This window comes from Cyrtonyx montezumae, unplaced genomic scaffold (genome assembly GCF_038088225.1).
Source record: "Cyrtonyx montezumae isolate F1298 unplaced genomic scaffold, pur_monq_1.0 scaffold_25, whole genome shotgun sequence".
Taxonomy (NCBI): domain Eukaryota; kingdom Metazoa; phylum Chordata; class Aves; order Galliformes; family Odontophoridae; genus Cyrtonyx; species Cyrtonyx montezumae.
In genome coordinates, this window is record NW_027071992.1 from 2,981,486 (window position 1) to 2,990,348 (window position 8,863).

Consider the following 8,863-nt stretch of genomic DNA (forward strand, 5'->3'; position numbering starts at 1 on the left):
TTATGGCTAAGGTGCCTCAGGGTCTATGATCCAGTGTTATCTAGTCATTTAATCTCTGTGCTTCAGTTCTCCACTTATAAAGCAAAGATAATAATGCCTTCCTACTTTTTTTAATGCAGTGAAGACACTTCCAGAAATATTTGCACAAAATGCACAGGTATTGAAAAAAAGGAGAGGAAAGGATTAGACAATAGCAGGGAGGTGGGCTCACCATAGCACAGACTGAGAGGTATTGAATTATTTCTACATCTTCTTCCTATAGGCTAAGACTGTACAAACATTAGCCGAGTGGAACTCAGATGAGTTAAGAAACAGTCTTAAATATCTGTTCTATGCATATCAGGGAGAATTAAAAGTATACATGGCAAATCACAAGCTTCCACCTTCTTGGTCCAGACAGGCATACATTTTGTTTTAGCTTTGTAGGACTGAGATGGCACATCACCACTGCAAACCACGCAAACTGTAGTCAGCACTTCGATCACTACCAAGATCCTGTCAAAAACATGTTAAACAAGGACTGCAGGCTCAGCACGATCTGTGCTAGCTTTTTATATCTCCAGTATCTTAGAAAATTCTATCATTCATAGTGAAAGTGAGGGAATTAACTCCTCAGCATGCAAATAATAGCTCAAATCAATAATAGTCCTGTTTTAACTGAAAGCAGACAATCTGATTATTCCACCCATTTTAAGTGCAGAGAATGTTTATGGGAAAAATCAATATCCTGATACAAAAGAGAATTAAAATATTTATCATTACAAATATGCATTCCTTGCATGCCGTCCATGAAAAACAAACAAGAAATGGCAAACCTCAAAATCAATTCACCATAACTAACCATTCAGGCAGCCCCTCCTCTGACTGTCTCCAGACAAGCCTGGACACAAATTAGCATTAATTTAAATGAGCCTGAACCTCACATGTAAAATTATGTTCCTCTTAAATGAGTATACGCTTTCAACTGCAGCGCAGAGGTAAAGGAGGAACAGTAAACCTGACACTGCCTCCGGTTCATATGCTTCTACACCAGCACAACATCATCCCCTCATCTCAGGCACTACAGCAATTTTTCAGAGATACTTCCAGGCTTTATCAGCCTGGAATCAGTCACAGAGCATTAACCACCTTCCCAAACCCAACCACATCCTTTCCCATTTACATCTCAACAGAAATACAGCAGTCTGACAGCATGAACTCCTAAAACACGGCAAAACTGTTGTTGTGGTACTTTGGAGTCCCACAGACATTTTTTAGTTGTGTTAAAGTTTTATGCCCAGTTCTGGTCACTGTTCACTTTTCTATCAGATTGCAGATTTGCGTCCCTGGCCAAGAAACATCATGTTATTTCCCATCCAAGAATCTCCTTATGGAGCAATCCCTCTCACAAGTCCTCAGGGTATGCACGATGCAGCTGTAAGCCACACTTAACTTTTTCTATGTAGCTCCATGACTCCAAACTCCTATCTGCTTTGTTCTGTTGAAATGTCACTGTGCTAGAATTCTTAAACGCAAACCACCTTGTCTCCTCCAGACCGAGGAGAATTTCAATCTCCTAGTAGCATGTCCTGAAGAACACAAAAAGCAGATTCCATTACTCCATGCTTTTGCTCTACAACAGCAGGTTTCTTACTGCTAGAAAAGAATTCTGCAAGCCTAGATCATATCCTCCCACAGCCTCTAAAGCTAACAGACAGTCTGCTTCAGAGTACACTGTGGGTATGAGCACCTGACTGCTGCTGCATGAGCTCAGAGACTCACGCTGATCTAAGGCAGACATCACAACATACACCTAATGTAACACTGTATGACGTTAATAGTGACAGTGTTGCCACTCAGAAAGAACAGTTAACACATTAATGACAAACAGAGCTGTGTGAAAGCTAGGTTCAGTAGACAAACACATTCCAGCTGGTGTCATTCCAACACTGTGCTCCTCAATACGCTATGCCTGAGCCCAGAATCAGTTCCCAGGAGCTTTTAAGAAAACCGATGTCCCAGCAGCAGGTGTAATCACACCCTTAGAGTGCTCAGGCTCTGGGACCATGCTGCACTTTTAGAAGAGACTAGCTACAACTCCTCTAAGCAGAGAACAAGAGCCCCTAGGAGGGCTCTCCAGCTTGTGCCCAAGTCATGCCATGACTGTTCCTGGACTCCAACACACACAGGAACTGCTGCCCTCTTTAAAGACAAATGACTACTTTACCAAATAGCTCTTTAGATCAGGAGCATAGGAAATCTCTGCCCAAACCACCAGTACCTCATAGATGAAGAGGACAAACCTGTCAGAACTGGCACCAGAGAAAGGACTGCTGAGTACAGAATACAGCACTTCAGTGATGTTCTTCAGTTCTCTGTAGGTACAAGGCACTACCTCTATGAGCCTGTGTGTTTACTTCTCTTCTAAAATGGTAACAAACAAAGGGAACAACAGGATGCTTGAAGAACAAGGGGAGTGAGAAGCTTTGTACTTAACAGGAGGATTGCCTGGGTTATTTTACATTTTTTTTTCCAGTATTCTTCTGTAAACCTCTCATACTTCTTGCATTCCTATATTCCAAAATGTTCTGTTCATTTGTGAACTCTGACTAGAATTCATGCTTGTGAAACCACCACTTTAAACAGTATTCAAGAATAAGCTAAAACAAAAGAAAAACACTTTCCCTATGGGATCATCAACATTTATTGAGAAGTAATTCAGCTCACAGAAAAGAGAGAACAAGTTATGTTGCGTAGGGCAGAAATAAGAAAGCCTCCCAAAAAGGGTTCTGCAGAGATAGCAGTCTTTCTGATACACACCTCCTTCTGCATTACTCCAATTAGAGCATTAAGTTTGAAAGTACTTCTTAAGCTTCAAGGCAGCTAAGCAATGCCTTGTAGTGCTGTGGTCTGCTGGAATTGTGTAATAAGGAAGGCTGATGCCTGCAGTGTTGGTTTCAGTTCTGAGACTATTTTTATCAAGGTGAGATAAAATTACGCAGATGCAACACAATGCTGCAGTGTTGGCACAGAGCATGGATGAGAATTTCCAACTCAAGAATGTTGCTGCAGGATTGTTTCTCTGGCAACTTGTACAGGAACTACCTGAAATCAGTCACTGGGCTGCAGAGTCTGCAAGATTTCTGAAATGGAGTAGCAGAAGTGGAAATATCTAAAGAAAGATTTCTCCTGGAAGAAGCAAACTGCTGATATCCCTACCAGTTCAAACTTTTAAAAAAGGGAGGACTAGCAGGCCTACCTAGTATTTTTCTCTGTATTTCCCAAAGCGGGAAATGTAGGTAATAGCTTCTCTTTGGACAATAAAAAGACTTTGAATTAAGGATCAAATACTTTCCCATTAACTCAGGTGAAGCCTATTATGAAATCATATTATTGAAGTCTGACTATGTGTAGGTTGAGGAAACTGAGCATTATGAGATTTACAATCGTTACTAATATATATGTCACCCTCTAACAAGCAAAGCCATTAGGTCAACAGGTACGCACTCCACAGTGACTAACAATTGCAGTCTGATAAGCCACTTTCCACCAGCCCTGGTCACCTGGGGACATCTCAGATAACTGAAGACTTGTCAATGTGATATCCACATGTAAGCAGAGTCAGAAGGAGGATTCAGGGATCCACAGGCCTGTCAGCCTTACCTTGGTATATTGGGGAAGATTATGAAGCAATCATCTTGAGCATGATCACAAAGCATGTTCAGGATTACCCAGGTGCTCAGGCCTATTCAGCACAGGTTCATCAAAGGCAAGTCCTGTTTGACCAACATGACCACCTTCTATAACTAGGTGATCCACCTGGTGAATGAGGGAAAGGCTGTGGATGTAGTCTTACCTAGATTTCAGCAAAGCCTCTGACACCTTTGACAGTCTCCCACAGCAGCATTATCCCGGGGAAGCTGGCAGCACATGGCTTGGGCAGGTGTACTCTTCAGCAGGTAAAAAACTGGATGACCGTGCCCAGAGAATGGTGGTAAACGGAGTTAAATCCAACTGGTTACTTTTCACTAGTGATGTTTTCCAGGGGTCAGTACTGGGGTCATCCCTGTTTAAAATCTTTACAGATGATGTGTGTGAGAGGATTGAATGCACCCTCATTGTTTGTAGATGACATCAAGCTGGAAATGCTGACAGGTATGTAGACAGAGGGATCTCAGTAGGCTGCACTGATGGTCTGAGATCAATTGTATGTTCAACAAGACCAAGGGCCAGGTCCTGCACTTTGGTCACAATGGTCCTAAGCAATGCTACAGGCTTAGGGCAGAATGGCTTGAAAGCCATATGGCAGAAAAAGATCTGGGGGTACTAGCCAACAGTCAGCCACGTGTGAGCCAGCAGTGTGTCACAGTGAAGGCCACTCTTTCTGATACAAGCCAGGATCCTGCTGTAGGCAGCAGGACTAGGGAAGTGATTGTCTCCACTGTCCTCAGCCCTGTTAAGACTGCACCTTGTGTACTGTATGCACTGAGGCCAGACAGCGTGTCTAAAGAATGGTAATGAAGCTGTGAAGGGTTTGGAGCACAAGTCTTACAAGGAGTGGCTGAGGGAACTGAGATTGCTCATCCTGGAAGAGGCTCAAGAAAGAACATGCTGTTCACTACAGTTACCTGAAAGAAAGTTGTAGCAATGTGGGGGTCTGTCTCTTCCCCCAGGTAACTAGGAACATGATGAGAGGCAATTGTGTCAAGTTGCAAGTGTGGGCATCTGACTGGGTATTATGAAAAATCTATTCTCTGAAACAGTGGTCAAATACTGGAACATGCTGCTCAGGGAAGTGGTGGAGTCACTGCCCCTGGAGGTGTTCAAGAAATGCGTAGCTGTAGCACTCAGGGACACAGTACAGTTGGCTTGGTGGTCTGATTGACCCAAAAGGTTTTTTCCAACATTTACAATGATTCTATGATTCTTACAGGCAACTTGTGCATACTTGAAAAGTTGAGGTATGACAGGAAGATACATATCCAAGTATATTTCAAGAGTTTCTGCTGTTACACAATGTGGATTTTTTTTGTTCAAATTTTAATCATTTTGAGGTCTTAGATGTTTTAACACCATGGGTTGAGTATTCACCTAATTTTCACTCAGCCTCCAGAGTTCAATTCCCTCCCTTCCTCTACTTTCTGATTTATGTGTGCCATCTTTTTTTTTTCTAAGTAATGCAAACAAATATTGCAAACTTTCAATGCATTTTGTTTAACTTGAAAACTTAAAAAAAACCAAAACATTTTCTACAGAACACCATTGTCCATTTCTTATTTTCACTTCACTGCTTTAAACAAGATCCAGGGAATGTGATTAAATGTTCACTCAAGAGTAGTTCGTTATTATATTATCTTTCAGTTAAGAGAAAGCTGAACCTGGCTCAAAGGCAAACAAAATTAATGGCTATAAACATGTTAAGCTTTAAATTTGTGAATACTTTCATTCTCTGTTTTAGAAAGAAATCAAGTTGCTCAAGAAATTTTCAGTCAGGTTATTACTATGACTATGCAATCCTAGAAAATTTTAGAAAGTTTTTTAGATTTTATTCCAAATACTTGTAGAAACCTTTTACTGTCTGCAGCCCCAGTATTGTGGTGGTCCAGCACTACTCTATAACAGCTGTAATTTTCAAACTGAAGTTCACAGCAACCTTTTACCTCCTCAAAATTTTTAGAAAGCCTAAATATTAATTTTAAAATGTAACATTCAACAGTACATACAAGATACAACACAAAAGGCCACAAGATTTAATAAAAACAGCATTTGACTGCTTTGAGAGGATCTTTATGGGACTTCAGGGAAAGGAGACTGACAAAATGGCACTTAAAATGATTCAGATAAGTCCTCTCCCACAGAAAAGTAGCAGTTTTCAGACTACCACAAGAAATAAGCATCACAAGAACTTCTCATGTTCTCTTAATATCCATCTTACACATTCCAAAGGAAAAACAAAATAGTAAAACAAACAAACAAAAACCTACAGCAAATTATCTGTTCCTGCTAAGTCCTGTAAAATTCTCTCATCTATTCTTCCTAGACAGTTTGTGCTGTAAAACTTTGGAGTTGAAGAGAAGGGAGGAGGGGGCTACTTTTATTTGGTTACGTGACTTAGAAAGAAAGCTCTTTCTTCTGAACATCATTATCAAGTAACACAAACCACAGGTTAAATTGGCATACTCTTCATATTCTTCAGGGGTCTGAAACACATATACAAGAACACAGTTTGTGTTTTTTTTCTGGGAGCATTTCAAAATATACTTCACCCTGAATCTTTATGGTATCAGTCAGTCAAAGCTTACTCTTATCCTAACATTACTGAGACAACTAAGGTTTAGCCCCTCTGATTTGAATCACTGTGCAGCAAGCAAAAAGTGCACTCTCATTAGTGCCAGCCCAAAAAATCACAAGATCAGGAATTACCCTGACGCATCACTCCAGTGTGACAAAACAACAGTGAAGGTTTTCCAGAAGAGTCTCAGTCACAAATGACAACTCCGCAATTACACCATCATTTACACCAATGCAACCCCATTAAGATGCTAACAGGTTTGTACAGGTATAACTGATTGCCACAAGCAAAAATAGAAACACAATCCTCTCCTCTACTTTGTCTCTACAGGACTCAAATAAATTAAAAGCTTTAGAAGAATTAAGTACAAAAGACATGAGATAACTGGCAGCTCCTACTTATTCACTCCTCAAAACCCAGTACTACACCAGAAAAATTTCATGTCAACTTCATACATGCAATTATGTTGTTTCTTGTTCTCCAAGAATCCTTGTAAACCCTGAGCTCCAACTGAAACAGCTCTCCCTTTGAAACACCACAAGGTTTAATATGAGAGCGTACTGGAAATATCTGAAGTACGTGTGTTTTGACGGTTTAAATAAATGCTCACAGAGATTTAAAAGAACAGCGAGGCTATAACAAGAACTTGGGAGCAGAGACTCTACCTTTGGAGGCAAGAGCCAACTACTAATTTATTACACCCTGAGGAACTCATGCTTTGTGTTAGGCATTCATGAATTCTAATGGGATTATTCTAAAAGACGAAACAGCAGGTTTTTCTCATTTTAGATAAAAATGAATAAATTGGGCAAGAACTAGAGCCAAGTGATTCCTTACCTAATAGACAACAGACCTTCTCATGACCTTGTTGTTTCATAGTAATAAATCAACAACTGCATCTTTCAGCATAACCTCAAGGTCAATCTACTTCATACTGTTCTCTGGAACCAAAGATGGAAATAAATTTCGAAGAAAAATGTTTGCTTGAGCTTCCTTAGATATGGCAGCTATCAAAGTAAGAGGGAAAGGAGTCGTCATACGGCATACATCATTCTTTCAAATTCATAAAATAAACTACTCTGTGACAAGAAGAGTCTGAATTACATTGTTACCTTCTACAAAATCATGCTTCGCCTTCAGCTGAGCCATGAACGACACCGGCTGTGTCTCTCAGAGGGCACAGTTAAGAAAGGAGGAAAGCACTGTGTAGGAGGAAGGTGGGAGAGAAAAGTGACAAAATGTGAAATAGCCCTGCAGGCACCAAGGTCAGAGCAGGAGGTGCTTGGGTATGGAGCAGCAGCTCCCTGCAGCCCAGGAGAGGCCCATGGAGGAGCAGGCTGCCCTCCTGCCGCCCACAGGCACCACGCAGAGCAGAGCCCACGGTGCAGCAGTGGCTGAGGCCTGGAGGAGGCACAGCCCACGGATTCCCCTGCAGGACCCATGGGGACGGTGCCAGAGCAGCTCCTGACAGTGGGCCCCGTGGTACGGAGCTGTGTGGAGCAGTTCCTGCAGAGCTGTGGCTGATGACCTATGCCAGAGCACCCCTGAAGACTCTCAGCAGCTGTAGTTGCATGTTTACATTATTTCCACCTTTTTCCTCTCCTTGCAAACCTGCTGCTGCTGCTTGTATTAATTTGTGCTTAAATAACATACTACGTTTCTCCCCTACGGAAGTTGAAAATGTTCAGAAGACAAAAATAGTGGGTACTGAACTAATGGGAAATATATGCTTCACATGTGAAAAACTCTTCCTTTCCCCATCCTCATCAAGGCTCTGCTACCACAGGTACATTCACTAGATGCTACAGTTTATTAAAAATAAAAAATAAAAAAAACATTTGTCATTTGACTGGCCAAAGGCTCCCTTTGCACTGCTATTGTATATGACAACTGCTGTAAGAACTTGAAAAAAAGTGGTCCAAGCAGCTGGACAAGTCAAAAAATGTGACAGAAATGAGTCAGAATGTTGGACAGATACCATGCCATAGGAAAATCCTATATATTTACTCTAGTGAGAATGCCATAATGCTAACACTTCTGAAAACAAGCAAGAGTAGTAAAACTAAAATAATTCCTCTCCTCCCACTTACTAGAGTACTCTGAGCCAAAGGAACAGGAAATACTAATTATGTATATACCAGAAAAAACATACACGCTTTTTCCTGTTAACGTAAGTCAAGCCTGAACAGTAAATAATTACTATTTGCTGTTCTGAACATGGTAAGTCCTCTGTAGCTATAGCATAATGATTCAGAATCATAGTGCTTTCTCTTTAATTTCCATTCTAAGGTAAATTCAAATATTCTTAAGGGATTTCTATACAGTGGTAGGATTTTTTTATTTTTTTTTTTCAGGAAAATATGAGGCTTAGGTACTACACTGAACACTAACAATAAATTCCATTCCATTCCATTTGTCAAAAAGAACCTAAGAAGTCTGCTCCCTAAGCCATCATTCGTCATAGGAATGGAAAGCTCAAACCTGACGTAGTTACTAGCCTCTGCTACCCAGCATGAGGAAGTGCAGCACTGAGGGTCTATTCTCATTGCTTTATTCTAAAACCATAAGCCCGTGAGGGCTGTGTATGCAGCA